The sequence below is a fragment of the Erinaceus europaeus genome, chromosome 9 (genome assembly GCF_950295315.1).
Source record: "Erinaceus europaeus chromosome 9, mEriEur2.1, whole genome shotgun sequence".
Lineage (NCBI taxonomy): Eukaryota > Metazoa > Chordata > Mammalia > Eulipotyphla > Erinaceidae > Erinaceus > Erinaceus europaeus.
The window spans coordinates 63,145,874-63,166,156 of record NC_080170.1 but is presented as its reverse complement, the minus strand read 5'-3'; positions in this window follow the sequence as shown (position 1 = coordinate 63,166,156).

Here is a 20,283-nt window from a genome sequence, read left to right as displayed (position 1 = left end):
GGAATGACAACCCTTCAGCTTCATCACTCGGGTGAGACTTTTCCTTTCATGGTATTCTCTAATTCCATTCCAGGTGGTCCACTCCCCAATAAAGTCCCCATACCTAGATATAATCCAGTTCCCCTGAGATAGAGCATAGGTTCACCCGTGCCCATAAACTGGGGGAAAAAATATATACCTGAAAGCAGAAGTACACAAGAGCATGCAGGGAATACCCCCCAACACTTCATCTGCACTATTACAGTCTTTAGGTCCATGATTGTTCAACAATTTGTTTGGCTTTGTATGTTAACTCTCTTTTTAGCCACCAGGTTCCGTATGCCAGCGAGATGCTGACCAGACTTCCCTGGACAGACGACCCCATCAATGTGTACTGGAACTCCACTTCCTCAGAGCCCCACCCTACTAGGGAAAGAGAGAGACAGACTGGGAGTATGGATCGACCAGTCAACACCCATGTTCAGCTGCGGGGAAGCAATTACAGAAGCCAGACCTTCCACCTTTTGCAATCCACCAGGACCCTGGGTCCATACTCCCAGAGGGATAGAGAATGGGAAAGCTATCAGGGGAGGGGATGGGATATGGAGATCGGGTGGTGGGAATTGTGTGGAGTTGTACCCCTCCTATCCTTTGGTTTTGTTAATGTCTTCTTTCTTAAATAAATAAATAAATAAACTAGGATGTCCATTCTAGGTATGAAGCTGACTCTTTTTGAAGAGGAATATCTGAAAGTTCCACATCCTTTAGATACTCCCCAATACTCAGTATAGTCAGACATCTCAAGTTGAGTCATTCTCAGGTCTAGAGATTAGTTCCTCACAGTGGTTTTTATTTTGCATTTATTTCTTTAGTAAGTAACCAAGCTGAACATCCTTTTATGTGCTTGTTGACTATTCATGCATCTTGTTTTTTAAAGATCTGTTCAAATAGTCCATTTTTTAATAGAGTTACTTTTTTTTCTATCATACTTCGGGGTTCTCTGTATATCCTAGTTAAAAGTCCTTTATCTGATGTTTTTAATGTAAATGCTTTCATATTGTGGCTCCCCTTTTCAAGTTCTTAATATGGTATTTTTCAAAGTACAGGAGTTAAAAAAAAATTCTGATGAAGTCTCACTTATAAGTTTTTTCTCTTTCTTTCTTTTTTTAATTGCCTTCAGGGTTATTGCTGGGGCTCAGTTCCTGCACCATGAACCCACCGATCCTGAAGGCCTTTTTTTTTTGTCCCCTTTTGTTGCCCTTGTTGTTATAGCCTTGTTGTGGTTATCATTGTTGCTGTCAATGCCATTTGTTGTTGGATAGGACAGAGAGAAATGGAGAGAGGAGGGGAAGACAGAGAGGGGGAGAGAAAAATAAATATCTGCAGACCTGCTTCACCGCCTGTGAAACGACTCCCCTGCAGGTGGGGAGCCGGGGGCTCGAACCGGGATACCTACACTGGTCCTTGTGCTTTGTGCCACGTGCGCTTAACCCACTGTGCTACCACCACCCAGCCCCCCCCCCATTTTTTTCTCTTATGGTTTATGCTTCAGTCCAAGAAATCTTTGCCTATCTTGAAGTTGCAACCTTTTTCTCTTTTAATTTCTTTAAACGTTTGTAGTTTTTACTTTTAGGTCTATGATCTATTTCAAGATAAAATTTTAAAAATTATTTCATATTAATTAAGTAGTGATTTATATGACTACAAATTAATAGAAGTGTACATAAGCACCATTCCCACCACCAAAAGACTGTTCCATCCCACCCTATCCCCCATCCCCCTGCCCTGTGAAGCCAAACATCCACCCTCACCCTCAACCTAGGGTTTTTACTTTGGTGCCCTACTCCAAATTTAGTCAAATCCTGCTTTTAGTCTCCCTTTCTGTTATTCTTTCTCAACTTCTGTTTATGAGTAGGATCATCAAGATAAATTTTTAATAATACAAGGTAAAGGTCAAGATTTCCATTATTAAAATAGGGCTATCTAGTTGTTCCAGTACCATTCATTTAAAAGATGGTGCATTCTTCCAACTGAATTACCTAACATGTCTATCAAAAATCAGCTAAGCATAGATGTGAGTTTATTTCTGGCTCTATTGTTAACATTGGACAAAAACAGCCTCTCTAAGACACCACTCTTTATCCTTAAAGTGGGATAATTGTATTCCTGCTCCTAAAGTATTTTTTTCTTCAAAGAATAGATAGGTGTAAAGAATAGATATGTGTAAAGACTTGCAACTGTGCTTCCTGCACACTGGATACTGTATAGCTGCGGACTGTTATTATTTCTAGTCTGAACATTAATGTCAATCATGTTAACAAAGCTATTTTTCCATTTATAAAGTGCTTTTGTATACATTATTCATATGATTTTTGTCTTATTCTTCCATCTCAGGCCATAAGCCTTACAGAAAGAACTACAAGACATTGTTCTCACAATTAACCTGTGTCCAAGAGCAGTTGTAGGTAGAATTGCCATTTTCTGTGGGGAGGGGGGCAGTATATTTATTTTGCTTTTTATTCACCTCAGTACCTGGGTTGTGGCCAGCTGCACAATAGGTGCCCAGTGGTAGTATGATTTCACTTAGTGGGATAAGAATTTGTAAATAGACTTGACTGAAATAGAGCAACAGCAACAACAACAATGATTATCAGATTTCTTCTTGAAATTTGTCATGTTTCCAGAATCTTCTCTCCCTTTTTCCCCTCAGCCCTCGCCTTCATACTGTACCTCCCACTCTTTACTTTCTGCCTGGCTTGCTTCTATCTGCCTTGTGTTCCCAACACCCTCACACTCAATATGTTTAAAACTACATTTTTGCCTGTATATAAATCAAAGCTCTTTTTATTGCAAATAGCAAAAATTCATTTAAATTAGCCACAGTGGAAAGCAGTGTTTCCTAAAAGACTGTAAGGGGATTCATATAATGACGGTGGTGGGGGTGGAGGCGTGCTAGGAACTTGCTTGCCTTGAGTGTCCAATGAGAGCTCTAGAGAACAGGAGCATTTGAAATGATGTCTAGCTGAACTTGTAAGGTGCTCATGGTTGGAGAGGTCTTCCCCAGTAGTTGGAACACCTTGGATAGGGCAAAAGCTATGAACACACAAATCATTCTCCAAACTGCATAGCACTGCAGTTATAAGGGAATCTGATTTCTTTTCTTTCCTTTCCTTTCCTTTCCTTTCCTTTCCTTTCCTTTCCTTTCCTTTCCTTTCCTTTCCTTTCCTTTTCTTTTCTTCTCTCTTCTTTTATCTTCTCTTCTTTCTTTCTTTCCCTTTATTTATTATTGGATAGAGACAGAAATTGAGAGGCGTAGGGGAAATAGAGAGAAAGAGAGACAGACATTTGCAGTCCTGCTTCACCATTTGTGAACCAGGGGCTTGAATCTGGGTCCTTACACAGTAATTTGAGAGTGCTTAACCAGGTTTGCCATAGCCTGGCCCCTGGAATTTGATTTATTTAATATTATGGAGTCTGAATATGAACCTGATTTTATGTTTCCTGATATTTCTCTAGAATAAAATGGTATTTAGTATTAATCACTACCACTGCCATCATCACCAGAATAGTTAGTTAAGGCTTACTTATGATGTGCCAGATATAGTGCTAAATGTATTTTCCCAATTCTCAAAACACTTTTGAAATTTTGTAGCCGAAGAATTTGAGACACAGGGAGGTATGCTCTTTTAACTTAACCAAAGTGATTACTTAAAAGGTGCATGAGAAATTGAAGCCTAACATACGTTTATCTGTTTGCAAAGTCTCCATCTTGAGACTTTGGCCTCTTTAGGACATGGTTTTAACTTCTTGCTTGTGAATGAAAAAGAGCCCTTGTAATTGTTATTGAGAACCCCCATCCCACCTCTCCTCTCAGTCATCTATAACTATTAAACTGTTAGTGCTTGAACTGGAGATCTTTAAAGATAACCCATCAGTCCATCAGAATGGACTCTGGCTCTTTGAAAGAGACAGAAAATCATTATTTCTTCTGTCAAGCCCTTCTTCAAATGGGTTCTTAATCCTTAAACTTTTCAAGAATATTGACATTGGGAGGAAGTCATTATTCAGCCTCAACTGAATAATCTTTGGGTAAATTTCTCCATTTACAATTGTTCTTTGGCTTGGCTTGTTACTTAGAGAACTTTGGTTACAGTGAACATACTGGAAGGATTTTTGCAACTGATACTGATCAATAAGCTACAAGAGACTGGAAAGAAATGGGCTTAAGTAGACCCTGGAGACCCTCCTTGAGTCAAATGCACTTTCAAGAGATCTACAGTGACTTTTAAAAATCCAGGTCCATATACAGAGGGAAAAAAAAACTACCTTTTTCATTTATTCCACTCTCTTCCAACTAACTCCTTTGACATCCATTTCCTGTTTGAATCATGGTCTCTATGTACCATTGAATTTTCTCAAGGACTATTAATGAGAAATGGGGCAATGTGAAGGACCTCCACCCAGGAAGTGGCATGAATCATACCAATCTGGAATGTGTTATTAGATTTCAGTTTTCTCTCCTCTGCATCACCTCCAATTGCATACTTTGGTGATTCATTTAACATACAGATTCATAACTATAGATAGCTCTGGGTTTGGTTGCTAATACCAGTTGTTTGCATCTGTAACTCTTTGTAGTTAGCAAATCATGTTGATTCATCTACCCATCCATCGGCCCGTTGGTCCATCTGTCCGTACATATGTACGTCTGTCTAATCCAGACATCTATGCAAGTATCCATCCAGTAAATTGGCATTCACTGGTTTAGGCAAGGCTATTATAAAGATTCATCAAAATATGCTCTTCACAGCCAGTAGAAAGTTCATGGAGCTTAGTGTAGAAGACAGAAAGCACTATAACCACTCTTTCTTCTTACAGTTACCATTATGCACTGTATTTTGTGGTGAAATAAAGTTGATCAAATGCATCTGACCTTGCCATCATTCCTTTAGAGATTACCCATTATATTCACCTCAACACTTTAACCTTGCACGGAAACCACAGGTCTCTGGATCTGGTCTCTGGTTCCCTTCACCACTGACTGACCCTGCCACCCACTCCATCCTTCTGGTGCTTGTTTCTTGGAGAAACCTCCGCCTCTTCAAACATTATGTTCAACTGTTATTTCCTCTGCACTGTTGACCCCCTGATGGTCTCTGGTTTGATTTTTGTTTTAGTACTTTTCTTGTGTCTCTTATACAGAAGTTCTTATACCCATGGAACCTTCTTTCCTTGGAAGGATTACCTCCAACTTCACGAGATTCTGGCCTGAACTGCCATAATCCTGCCACAATCCAGGTAAAGCCAATTAGAGATAGTATGCTCCCTTTGAATTCAGATATTTAGAGTTGGGTCTCTAAATAATTATGAACTTACTGTCTCCGACTTACAGTGCCCTTCTGTCACATTGTGAATTTCTCCAAGGCAGGGAATGCTCTTTGATTTTAAAAATATGTGTGGTACAAATGTATGTATATGTAAAAGCAATATGTGCTCTTTAGAGGGTATGTGTAGACACTTTCTCTGTAAAAAAATTAAAATTAGGGGAGTTGGGCTGTAGCGCAGCGGGTTAAGCGCAGGTGGCGCAAAGCATAAGGACTGGCATAAGGATCCCGGTTCGAACCCCGGCTCCCCACCTGCAGGGGAGTCGCTTCACAGGTGGTGAAGCAGGTCTGCAGGTGTCTATCTTTCTCTCCTCCTCTCTGTCTTCCCCTCCTCTCTCCATTTCTCTCTGTCCTATCCAATAATGACAACAACAATAATAGCTACAACAATAAAACAATAAGGGCAACAAAAGGGAATAAATAAATAAAATAAATATTAAAAAATTAAAATTATATGAAAAATTGTTAAATACTATAATCCTTCCTCTCCCAAAAAACATTAGTAGACTTGTGCAACCTAGATACATCCAAAACTCACATTTTACAAAATTAGGATATCATTGAACCTGTGTTTGTTTGTTTTTTTGGGGAGGGAAGTTTAATGGTTTCCAGATGTTAACACATGGGTACAGTTTTTCATCTCCCTGTGGAAGTTCTGCGCAGAACACTGTCACTCACAGTTTAGAGCTTTTTACATCATGCACCAGGACCCCAAGTGAACCTATGATTTTATAAGTCATATATTTCCCTTTATTGTATGGATTTCCCCCATGTAATTATCATTATATTATTAAAATATTATTAAAACTTTCTTGTGAAAAATTGTTATTTTTTCATGTAATTTCTATTGTTTTGTCATATGGATAAACTATCACTTGTGTTCATCAAAACTTGATGGGAATTGTAGGTGGCCTCTACTTCTCATTGTTACAAAACAGTTCTAGTAAGGGTGACATTACTAAGATTAATATGAGATATCCAAATGGCATGTATACTAATTGTCTGTGTATGGTGACAATATTACCTCAACTTGCACCAGAACATGGTACACACCTGTTATTGTATACTTTCTCTACATAAGACTTTGGGTGTGGCTTGTTCTGCTTCATATGATCACAAACTACAATCAAGGTATTGACTAGGGGGACTGGCAAGATCATTTGGATAGTGCACTGTCTTTGTCACATGCATCATCTAGATTTGAGCACAACCCCTACTGTATTGAAGGAGCTGTGGTTGATTGTTGGTGATGTGCTATCTCTAGCTCTCTCCCTCCCTCTCTCTCTCTCTCTCTCTGTGTGTGTGTGTCTGAAAAATAACAGTCTGGTATGGTGAAACCCCATGGCAAAAAATAAAAAATAATTTTAAAAGGTATTGGCTAGGACTGTCTTCTTTTTTTTAATTTCTTTTTTTATATATAAAAAGGAAACATTGACAGAACCATAAGACAAGAGGGGTACAACTCCACACAATTCCCACCACCAAATCTCCATATCCCATCCCCTCCCCTGATAGTTTTCCTATTCTTTAGCCCTCTGGGAGTATGGACCCAAGGTCATTGTAGGATGCAGAAGGTGGAAGGTCTGGCTTCTGTAACTGCTTCCCCGATGAACATGGGCGTTGGCTGGTCATTCCATACTCCCAGCCTGCCTCTCTCTTTCCCTAGTAGGGTGGGGCTCTGGGGAAGCAGAGCTCCAGGACACATTGGTGGGGTCCTCTGTCCAGGGAAGTCTGGTCGGCATCATGCTAGCATCTGGAACCTGGTGGCTGAAAAGAGAGTTAACCTACAAAGCCAAACAAATTGTTGACCAATCATGGACCTAAAGGATGGAATAGTGCAAATGAAGAGTTGGGGGCCCTTCCATTTTGTAGATAGCTAGTAGGCATATTTTAGTTCTATTCCAAAGGGCCTGTGGCTATACTAGGTTTTTGTTTTTGTTTTTGTTTTTTTTCTTTTGTACCTGAACCTGAAATCTGATATGCAGGTGGATCCAAGTTATTGTCTGAGGAGATGATGTCATGGCTGGAAAAGGAACAGAAAGCTGGATCAAGGAAGAGAGTAGCTCCCTAATATGGGAAAGGGGTATGAATATTGTTGACTGTAAACCCTATCAATTTGATTTGGTCTGGGGCCCATATTCAGCTTAGGAGTCTATGTGACCTCTGCATCCCCGTAGATCTGAGCTCACATTCTGTGGTCATGAGTAGGAACATTCCAAGCTGCCCCAATATTGACCCATCTTCCTCAGGTGTAGCATAGAGTATGTTGCCCAGCCTCCCTCTGGAGGATGGAACATTCTCCACCGTTGTTGATCCAAGTTGAGGGCAACGTCCTGTGGGGGGCCCACAAAGGGGTCTATTTTGTTGTTCCTGATAAAGATGACCAGTAACAATGGAGAGAGGGATTTATTTGAGGTCTAGGCCCATCATGTCTGTTTGGGACTCTCAGGACTCCCCAAATAGGGCCCCGGCTGATGGGGTGGCCTGATAGTGACTAAAGAGCCATCATTAAAGTATGCCAGTCTCTTGCCCTTATTCAGCTTTTGCAGTTCTTGCTTTGCTAAGGTTAGCTTTGGAGTGAGTGAGGTAACTGTAATAGGAAGTAGGTGAGGAGGTATCTAAGTCTAATGAGATACTATTTCATTATGAACTTGATACTGACTCACTACAGACTATTGTGTACTTTTGCTTTCAGGTATATGTTTTGCCTTAATTTATGGATACATTTGATAATATAATATGCTCTATCTCATAGGACCTGGTCTATATCTAGGTTTTTGGATTTTGTTAGGAAGTGAACCGCCTGGAATGGAATTAGAGAATACTATGAAAGGAAGGGTCTCACCCGAATAATGAAGCTGAAGGGTTGACATTCCATGCCTGAAGTCTCTGGACATAGTCTGAAGTGAAGCATGCTGAAGTGATACTCGTTGCATCAATTAGGTTGGGATCAGCAGATGCAATATCATTTGGTATGAATTGAGAGAAGCATGCAAGAAAGTTAGCCCCACCCCAGAGGTTCCAGGACTGGGGGAAATATAGCCTCTATAGAGGAAATGGGAGATTCCTACTGTCTTAGGGTTAAGAAGACAATAGATAGTTAATGCTATAATCACATTATTTGGTAATTGGGTTAACTTTGAAAAATCCCTTTGTTAGGATTTGCTGTATCATAAACAACATCACCATAATTTATGTCCGTTGACATTATTTGTATATAGCTGTGCCACTGGTTGCTTCTGTTCTCCCTGGTCTAGGCTTATGAGATAATCAACATATCAAAGACTCAGCCTATGTATTAAAAAGACTCAGTCTTTGCTTTAAAAAGTTTGAGACATACAATCAACTTTCCACTCTCATATTAATAAAATAGTGATTTATATGACTACAAATTAATAGGAGTGTACATAAACAACATTCCCACCACCAAAAGATTGTGTCGCATCCCACCCTACCCCCTGCCCCTGCCACCTTGGGAAGCCGAATATTCACCTTCACCCTCTTCTTATTGGAGGCCCAACTAACTACAATCACATTCCTGACAAGCAGCAGAATCAATTTCTTGAATGCTGCAACATAGTGGCCTCAGTGTTTGCTGAAACATATCCTATTGATTTCACCATATTTTGTTCGTTAGAACTAAGTCAGAGCAACCTAAAAGGTAGTGCAGTAGCTAAAGCATTATTCTTAAAAAGCATGAGTTCCTGAGTCTGATTTCTACAATGACATGTACGAGAGTGATGCTCTGGTTCTCTTATTAATAAAAAATATATATTTTTTATTTTTTAAAGAAGTAAGTTAGAGCCCCACCACACTTAGGCAAAGGGGGCTCACACAAAGATATAGCACCAGGTACAGTGACAGAGACAGCCCTAATATGCCTCAGTGAAGTTCCCCTGCTTTCCCAATACATAGCACCTGACTTGTCTCATCACAAAAATAATAAACATACATTGATAGGAACATGTTTTACCTTATGTTTTAGCAATCATAATGCTTACTTAGGGATGTGTGTTATAGGTGGGCACAAGTCTCTCTAAACCCAAACAATGTTTTTTGTTTTCAGAAAAAAACATAGCAGAACATTTTTCTGATCCTAGGATAAAATATTATTTCTTTTTGTCACTGGAACTTTGAACTTGTGTAATTCCTAATACCACTGCTACTATCGTTGTTTTTTTTTTCCCTAGGTAAGGGTTGAGAAATAGAGAGGGGGAGAGACAGAGAGAGAAGAAACACCACACCACCACTACACAGTTCATGAAGCTTCTCCTTTGCATGGTCTTTTACATGGCTAGGAACCTGAATCTGGTTCCTCATGTGTGGTAAAGTGTTCATGATACCATGAGAATTATCTCCTGGCAACTTATAATATAATTTCTTAAATATGATAAAAAATACTACAAAAAGTATACATTCTAATACATTCACATTAATAATTTCTTTTCATCAAAAGTGAGTGAAGAGACACCTTGTAATTGGCAGACATACATCTAACTAAAGGTTTGTCTGTTTAAAGAATTCCTGCAGGGGCCTAGTAGTTGTGCCCTTGGTAAGGCACAAAGAAGTGAGCACAAAGAACTGAGTTCAAGCTCCTAGTCCCTACTTGCAGTGGGCAAGCTTCACTAACAGAGAAGCAGTTTTGCAGATGTCTCTTTTTCTCTCTTCCTCATTATCTTCCCCTCCCCTCTTGATTTATCTCTGTCTCTATCCAATAAATAGAATAAAATAAAATAAGTTCCTGTAGCACTGGGGACATAGTAGAGCCATTATTCAGCATCTTTTCATGCCCAAGGACTGGAGGTCCCAGGTTCAATTCCTGGTGCCACCATAAGCCAGAGATGAGCAGTGCTCTGGTTAAAAAAGAGAAAAAAAATAACCAGAATTAATTCATGCTAACCCAAACAACATACAACCCCCACACACACACACACAAAGAAAACAGACTACTCAGTGGGAAAAAAAAAGGGAACTAAACTTTAACAGATTTTACATAAAAGAGGATCCAGAGATCATAACCGTATGAAAAAATTTTCTTTCAGGGAACTGAAAATTGAAAGCACACCTACTGTAAGAGATTTTTCTTTTTTATTTTTTAGCCAGAGCACTGTGACTTATGGCGGTGCCATGGATTGAACATAGGACCTTGGAGCCTCAGGAATGAAAGTTTTTGCATAACCACTATGCCATCTCCCCTGCCACCGAGATGAAAAATTTTAATAAGTCAGCTGTCATCAATGATATAAATAAATTAGGACTCTCTTCCAAAACTGATGGCTGTATAAACTGGTAGATTTGTTATTGTTATTGTTGTTGTTGTTGAATTGTTCAGCAATAGCTACTTAAGCCAGTTATATGCTATGACCAGCAATGTCACTCCTAGGTATATATCTCAAAGAAATACAGACATATGTTAACCAAAATAACTTTCACAACAACATTGTTTCTATTCCTGCAGAGGAAATAGTCTGAAAAAATACCCAGATGTCCTTGAATAGCTGAATAAATGAAAAATCATGGTACAATCTAATAGTGGAATACTATACAGAATAAGAAAACAGGGGGTCAGGTGGTAGCGCAGCAGGTTAAGCACACATGGCGCAAAGCGCAAGGACCGGAGTAAGGATTCTGGTTCAAGCCCCCAGCTCACAACCTGCAAGGGAGTCGCTTCACAGGCTATGAGGCAGGTCTGCAGGTGTCTGTCTGTCTTTCTCTCCCCCTCTCTGTCTTCCCCTCCGCTCTCCATTTCTCTCTGTCCTATCCAACAACGAACGGCATAAACAGTAATAACAACAAGGGCAACAAAAGGGGGGAAAAAGAATAAGAAAACAAAGTCTATAACTACTAAACAGTATATACTAGAATGTTAAAAACACAGCATTGAATAAGGGCAAGAGACTGGCATACTTTAATGATGACTCTTTAGTCACTATCAGGCCACCCCATCAGCCGGGGCCCTATTTGGGGAGTCCTGAGAGTCCCAAACAGACATGATGGGCCTAGACCTCAAATAAATCCCTCTCTCCATTGTTACTGGTCATCTTTATCAGGAACAACAAAATAGACCCCTTTGTGGGCCCCCCACAGGACGTTGCCCTCAACTTGGATCAACAACGGTGGAGAATGTTCCATCCTCCAGAGGGAGGCTGGGCAACATACTCTATGCTACACCTGAGGAAGATGGGTCAATATTGGGGCAGCTTGGAATGTTCCTACTCATGACCACAGAATGTGAGCTCAGATCTACGGGGATGCAGAGGTCACATAGACTCCTAAGCTGAATATGGGCCCCAGACCAAATCAAATTGATAGGGTTTACAGTCAACAATATTCATACCCCTTTCCCATATTAGGGAGCTACTCTCTTCCTTGATCCAGCTTTCTGTTCCTTTTCCAGCCATGACATCATCTCCTCAGACAATAACTTGGATCTACCTGCATATCAGATTTCAGGCTCAGGTACAAAAGAAAAAGAAAAAAACAAAAACAAAAACAAAAACCTAGTATAGCCACAGGCCCTTTGGAATAGAACTAAAATATGCCTACTAGCTATCTACAAAATAGAAGGGCCCCCAACTCTTCATTTGCACTATTCCATCCTTTAGGTCCATGATTGGTCAACAATTTGTTTGGCTTTGTAGGTTAACTCTCTTTTCAGCCACCAGGTTCCAGATGCTAGCATGATGCCGACCAGACTTCCCTGGACAGAGGACCCCACCAATGTGTCCTGGAGCTCTGCTTCCCCAGAGCCCCACCCTACTAGGGAAAGAGAGAGGCAGGCTGGGAGTATGGAATGACCAGCCAACGCCCATGTTCATCGGGGAAGCAGTTACAGAAGCCAGACCTTCCACCTTCTGCATCCTACAATGACCTTGGGTCCATACTCCCAGAGGGCTAAAGAATAGGAAAACTATCAGGGGAGGGGATGGGATATGGAGATTTGGTGGTGGGAATTGTGTGGAGTTGTACCCCTCTTGTCTTATGGTTTTGTCAATGTTTTCTTTTTATGAATAAAAATTTCAATTAAAAAACAGCATTAAGCAAAAGATGCCAGTATCTGTTTTTTTAAAAGATTGATTTATTTCTGCTACATGAAGAGGTAGAAAGAGTCAAAGCATCACTCTGAACTATGAATGCTAAGGATCAAATTCAAGACCTCATGCTCGCAAGTCCAGTGCTTTATTCAGTGCAGTCCTCTAAACCTACAGCAAGTCAGGATTTCTTAATGAGTCCCCTCCAGCATGCTCATGCTCATGCACATAACACATACACACACACACACACACACACACACACACACACACACACACGCCACCATCACCACCATATGCACAAATCATGTACTGTGTGTTGAATCCATTGTGAGAATTTGTGACTAGAAGGGAATTGAAGGTGTTTGTTTGTTTATTTATTTATTTTTTACCGTGCTCTTTTTCTTGACCATGGTACCAGTCACACTGGTGTGTTTGGGTTGTGAAAGCATGTGGTACAGTCATACTGAGTTTTAGCACAAGGTCAGAAGAATATAATTTTGCCATTAACATCCTCATAGTCAAGTATTTGCAGACATCCCTGGTTCCTTTTAGAAGTGAAATTGCTGAATCAAATGGCTTAATGCTTTCATGGCTTTCAATACACTTTGCCAAAAACTTTCAGAGGTTGCTTTTGTTCGATTTTCATTGTCTGTACCCAACGCCATACTGCTGCCTGAGAGACATTTCTGGAGTAGATCAGCAGTTGACATGAGGTCATTCAGTTCCTTGAATGAATCAGTCCCTTTCACATTTAAGAGCAGTTTCTGTTCACTCTGCCTGGAACGCTTCCCCTGGCTTTTCTACCCACAGACCTCCACTTAAAGGACATTCAGGTGAGTCATGTTGTCTAACACACTCTGCCCCCATCATTCTCTTTCTGAGCTCCTCTTGTTTACAAATCCCAGTGTGTAGTTCTAATATTTGGTGCATTTGCTTGCTTGTTGCCACCCTCCCACAGGGCTAGATCAGGTCTACTATTGGAATTTCAGCATCAAGCACAATGTCATGAGTAGAGAAGGTCCTTATTTTAGTGAGACATTTCCATCATGGATAGATAGATCCCTAAGTCATAGGAACTGAAGCAAAAACTGAAGGTTTTTGGCTCATATAACTGAAAATGTTAAGGCTCAGATAATATTTTTAGAGCCCTGTCGCACCATCTCTTGTCACTGGTTTCCTTTTCTTTCCCTCTCTCCCTCCCCCTCCCCCTTCTTCCTTCCTTCCTTCCTTCCTTCCTTCCTTCCTTCCTTCCTTCTTTCCTTTCCTCCCTCCTTCTCTTTCCTCCTCTCTCTCTCTCTCTCTCTCTCTCTTCTTTCTTTCTTTCTTTCTTTCTTTCTTTCTTTCTTTCTTTCTTTCTTTCGACACCAGGATTATCAGAGTTATCATTGGGGCTTGATTCCTGAACAAGAAATTCACTGCTCTTGGTGGCCATTTTTACTTTTTTTTAAATTTTGATTTGACAGATAGAAATTGAGGGGGGTGGGTAGGGTGCACCTGATTGAGCACACATGCTACAATGCATGAGGACCCAGCTTTGAGCCCCTGGTCCCCATCTGCATGGAGAAAAGCTGTACGAGTGGTGAAGCGGGGCTGCAGGTGTCTCTCTGTCTCTTTCTGCCTCTATCTCTTTCCCATCCCTCTGATTTCTGATTGTCTCTATCCAATAAATAAATAAAGATAATTAAATATTGAAGGAAAAGAAATTGAGAGGGGAAGGGGAAACAGACACCTGCAGACTTGCTTTACTTCTTGTGAAGCTTCTCCCCCCTCCCACCCTGCAGGCGAGGAGTATGGGCTCAAACCCAGATCCTTGTGTGTGTGTGTGTATATATATATCTATATCTCTTTCTATATATATTACTATAATATATAATCTATTACAGTATAATATATAGTATTATATATTATATTGTGTATATTATATTATGTTGTTTATAATATATTATAGTATATTGTATAGTATATATTACTATATGCATAGTAATATGTGAGTTCAACCAGGTGTGCCACTGCCCCATCCTACTGTTTAGTTTCTTTTAGACAGGTGCTTTTCCTGACATGGTAGCATAAGGCTCACTCACAGTTCCAAGCTTACGTTGCCATTTCAGAACAAAAGGAAGCAACTTTTTAATATGGCTGATCAGATTTCAGGGGAGGATGCTCACTAGATCACATACCCATCACTGAGCCCAGAACATTGGGGAAGAAAATGGGGTTCTACACCCCCCTTGGTTCCTTGACTATCTCTGAGGGGTGTCTGGACAGGAGAGGAGACTTAACTCCACCCTAACCAAAAGCAGATATGAAAACAGGTGCAAAGCCACTGAGACTGATTCATTTGCCTAACTCCCTCTCCAGGTTACCATCTAGCCAGCTGCAGGAACTCAGCTTCCTCACAACTGTACACAGGGTAAACTTCAAACCAGGTAGCTGTGACCTACAAATAATTCAGCTCTTTCCAGGTAAGTGGGACCAGATGAAAAGAAATGACTCCCTGAACATAGATTCCCTTTTGTAATCAGGCAGCACACCAGTGTGTTTCCCCTGAATGTCTTTGCCCTTTGCAATGCACTTGAGGTGTAGGAGGAAGACTGGCCACTATAATGTACATAGAAGTGGAGTTCATATGCAGTCCTTAGCCTAAACTGGACATGTGTTTATACTTTTCCTCATTTGCTTAAAGATCTTCTCCCCTAGCCCCTGCATTTTCTCTACTTTTTTCCCTCCTGCTTCAAGTGACTAATAGGAGTTTTCTTATTGGTATGCAGAGGGACAAGCAATACATAAACTCACTGGCACCTTAGCACTCACTGTCTTGCAGACTCATCACTTTAGACTTCCAGTTTGGCTTCTTTTTCAGGAGTTGTCCATAACTCTCAAGAAGTCCATTCCATCACTTTTGGACCTTAGTAGTCCAGCTATAAAATGAGATAATTACCTTGTCTGCAGAGCAAGATGGTTTCTGAAGTCAGCCCCCCACCCTCCCAGTGCTGAAATCACCTTATCCCTGTCCTTGTGATCTAGAGATGAGAAGGATACCATTGAGAGAGAGAGAGAGAGAGAGAGAGAGAGGTTCTCTTGTTTAAAGATTGCTAGTGAGAATTTGAATGTATGTAGTCCTTCTGCAGGTGGGACCCTGTATAGACATCATTTGGGTCACACTCTGAAGTATCCAGACATGCTCTTTTTTTTTGTTTTTGGTCTCAAAGTTCTGCATTATGTCTCTACTGTCTCATATAGGCAGAGCAAAATCAAGCCGATACAAGATAAATGAGTGATGTGGACTGATGTTGAGAGGGACTGAGGAAACAGAGCACAAATGGCCTACCTAAAATGGCTGTGTTGTGATACCACATGGACTTTAGGACAGAATTAGCATGTGGCTGACGTCAGCCTAGGAGCATAGTACAAACTCACACAAACCCACAAAGGATTGTGGGTGCATCGTAAGTGATTTAAACACATGCTGGGCAGAAGTGGCTCTCAGTTCCTACACTCCCATCTTCTGGCTCCCCGCTTTCCCTGTGGTGCCCAAAATGTTGCTTCTCCCAGGAGTTGTACATATATAGCTGAAATCTGGTAAGTAATTTATGGATTCACAGGCCTGGCCTAATCTTACTCCTGCTAGCAATTGCCTATTTTGCGATACCTGAAAGATACTGTTACGTTCTGCTGTACCACCATGTAATAAACCCTTGATTGTTTTAGACCCATGTCAAGCAGCAGCTGAGCTCCCCTGAATTTTTTTTATTACAAGAGCTGGTTATTGGCACTGTGGGAGAGTTTCGGCTTATTATGACCCAGTCTCCTAATTTTTCAGTAGAAGCAGGGTCAAGATTTTTTAAATAAGTAAAATATTTTGGGGGCCAGGTGGTGGTGCAGCGGGGTTAAGTGCACATAGTACAAAGAGCAAAGACTGGAGAAAGGATCCCAGTTCGAGCCCTTGGCTCCCCACCTGCGTGGGGGGGGGATCGCTTCATAAGAGGTGAAGCAGGTTTGCAGGTTTCTGTCTCTCCCCCTCTCTGTCTTCCCCATCTCTCTCAAATTCTCTCTGTCCTATCCAACAACAATGATAGCAATAACAACAATAACAACAACAATGATAAACAACAAGGGCAACATACTCTTATGTTCCACCTGAGGAACATAAGATGAGTCTTGAAATTGGGGCAGCTTGAAGCATTCCTACTCATGACCACAGAATGTAAGCAGAGTATTATAGGGATGCAGAGGTCACATGAGCTCCTAGGCTGAATATGGGCTCTGGATCAGATCAGATCAATGGAGTTTACAGTCAACAATATTTATACACCTTTCCCTTATTTGGGAGCTACTCTCTTCCCTGATCCAGCTTTCTGGTCCTTTTTCTAGCCATGATGTCCTCTCCCTAGACAATAACTTAGATCCACCTGAATATCAGATATCAGGCTCAGGTTAAAAAAATAATAATAATAATAATAATAAACTAGGATAGTCATGGGCTCTTTGGAATTGCAGGATCATAGGGCAGGTCCATTTCTAGCCTTCTGAGAGTTCTCCTGGCTGTTCTTCACAGACATTGGACCAATTGACATTCCCACCAGCAGTGCAGGAGGCTTCCTTTGACCCCACAACCTCTCCAGCATTTGCTGCTGTTACCTTTTCTGATGTATGACATTCTCACAGGAGTGAAGTGGTATCTCATTGTTGTATTTATTTGCATTTCTCTGACAAAGAGTTAGAGTATTTTTTTTTTATGTGTTTCTAGGCCTTTTGGATCTCTTCTGTGGTGAATATTCTGTCCATGTCCTCTCCCCATTTTTGGATGGGGTTATCTGTTTTCTTGTTGTTGAGATTTGCAAGTTCTTTATATATTCTGGTTATTGGTCTCTTGTCTGATGTATGGCATGTAAAGATCTTCTCCCATTCTGTGAGGGGTCTCTTGGTTTAGGTAGTGGTTTCTTTTGCTGTGCAGAAGCTTTTTAATTTGATGGAGTCCCATAGGTTTATGCTGGCCTTAGTCTTCTTTGTAATTGGATTCGTTTCATTGAAGATGTCTTTAAAATTTATGCGGAAAAGAGTTCTGCCAATATTTTCCTCTGCGTATCTGATAATTTCTGGTCTAACATTCAAGTCCTTGATCCACTTGGAATTTACTTTTGTATTTGGTGAAATATAGTGGTTCAGTTTCATTCTTCTGCACATTTCAACCCATTTTTTCCAACACCATTTTTTGAAGAGACTCTGCTTTCCCCATTTAATAGTCTGGACACCTTTGTCAAAGATTAGATGTCCATAAGTGTGGGGGCTTACTTCTGGGCTCTCAATTCTATTCCCCTGGTCAGTGTCTATTCATGTTCTAGTACCAAGCTGTTTTGATGACAACAGCCCTATAATGCAATTTGAGATCTGGGAGTGTGATGCCTCTGGTTCTGTTCTTTCTTCTCAAGATTGTTTTGGCATTCTAGGTCTTTTCTGGTTCCAGATAAACATTTGTAACATTTGTTCTATTCTCCTAAAAAATGTGGTTGGGATCTTGATGGGGATAGCATTAAATCTATATATGCCACTGGGTAGTATATTCATTTTAATGACGTTAATTCTTCCAATCGATGAGAATGGAATATATTTCCACTTCTTTGGTCTTTTTCACTTTCCTTGAGTAGTGACTCATAATTTTCAGTATATAAGTCTTTCACTTTTTTGGTTAGGTTTATTCCTAGATATTTTATTGTTGCTATAGTAAAAGGAACTGATTTCTGGATTTCATCTTCTTCTAACTTAGTGTTTGCATAGAGGAATGCCACTGACTTTTGAACGTTAATTTTGTAGCCTGACACCTTACTGTATTGCCTGATGATTTCCAAAAGCTTCTTGCTGGATTCCTTAGGATTTTCTATGTATACTATCATGTCATCTGCAAATAGGGAGACTTTGACTTCTTCCTTCCAGTCTGTACCCCTTTAATTCCTTGCTTCTGCCTGATTGCTATGGCAAGAACTTCCAATGCTATATTGAATAGTAATGGTGATAGTGGGCATCCCTGTCTAGTACCTGATCTGAGGGGAAATGCTTCCAGTTTTTCAACATTGAGTATGATGTTGGCTGTAGGTTTTGCTATATATAAACTTCACTATCTTGAGGAATTTTCCATCTCTTCCCATTTTTTGTAGTGTTTTGATCATAAAGGGATGTTGTATTTTGTCAAAGGCTTTCTCTGCATCTATTGATATGACCATGTGGTTTTTGGTCTTGCTTTTATTGGTGTGGTGGATCACATTGATTGATTTATGTATATTAAACCAACTTTGCATCCCTGGGATAAACCCCGCTTGATCATGATGCACAATCTTTTTGCTATACTGCTGTATCCGGTTGGCTAGAATTTTGTTCAATATTTTGCATCTATGTTCATCAGAGATATTGGTCTGTACTGTTGTTTTTCTTGTTGTGCCCCTGTCTGCTTTTGGTATCAAAGTGATGGTGGCTTCAAAGAATCTGGAAGGTAGTATTCCAGTGCCTTCAATCTTCGGAAAGACTTTTAAAAAGTAGAGGTATTAGTTCTTCTTTGAAGGTTTTGTAGAATTCATTTTTAAAACTGTCTGGTCCAGGATTTTTATTCTTGGGAAGGTTTTTGATAACTCTTTCAATTTCATTAGCTGTGATAGGCCTGTTCATGTTATCTAGTTCCTCTTTATTTAATTTTGGATGTTCACAGGTATCTAGGAAATCATCCATTTCTTCCAAGTTGTCTAGCTTGGAGGCATATAGTTGTTCATATAAGTCTCGCATGATATGTTGAATTTCTGTGGTGTCTGTGTGATATCTCCTCTTTCATTTACGATCCAGTTTATTTGGGTCTTTTCCCTTTTTTGTTTTATGAGTCTGGCTAAAGGTTTGTCAATTTTGTTTGCTCTTTTGAAGAAGCAACATTTACTTTCATTGATCTTTTGTATGGCTTTCTCATTTTCAGTGTTATTTACTTCTGCCCTAACTTTAGTGATTTTTGTCCTTCTGGTTGCTTTAGGGTTCCTTTGTTCTTCTTCTTCTAGGTCTTTGAGATGTGCAACCAGGCTGTTTATTTGTGCTTTTTCTTATTTCCTTATGTGTGCTTTTATGGCTATGAACTTCCCTGTTAGTACTACCTTAGCTGTGTCCCAAATATTTTGTTAGCTTGTGTCTTCATTTTCATTGAACTCTCAAAACATTTTGATTTCTTCCTTTATTTCCTCTTTGACCCAGTAGTTCTTAAGTAGTGTTGAGCTTCCACATTTTGGAACTATTACTAATCTTCTGTTGATTGTAAAGTGTTAGTTTAATACCACTGTGGTCTGAGAAGATGCTTGGGATGATTTCGGTGCTCTTGAATTTGCTGATGCTGTCTTTGTGGCCTAACATATGGTCTTTCCTTGAGAATGACCCATGTGGACTTGAGTGAAATGTGCATTCCAGTTTCTTGGGATGAATGACTCTTAAAATGTCTAATAGTTCTACTTTATCTATCTCCTCATTAAGCTCCCTCATGTCTTTATTGATTTTCTGCCTGGATGATCTGTCAAGTTGAGAGAGTGGGGTTTTGAAGTACCCTACTATTAGTGTATTACTGTTAATATATTGCTGTAGCTATTTCAGTAGATGTTTGATTTATTTAGATGGCTTCTCATTGGGTGCACAGATGTTAATAATTTTTAAGTCCTCTTGATTGACTGATCCTCTTAGCATTAGGTAGTATCCATCCCTATCTTTTTAAATTTTATTTACTTTAAAGTCTATTGTGTCAGATATGAGAACAGCTGTTTCTGCCCTTTTGTGTAGGCCATTGGCTTGTATGATAGTTTTCCATCCTTTCACTTTGAGTCTGTGTTTGTCCTGTTGAGTTAGGTAGGTTTCCTGTACACAGCATATTG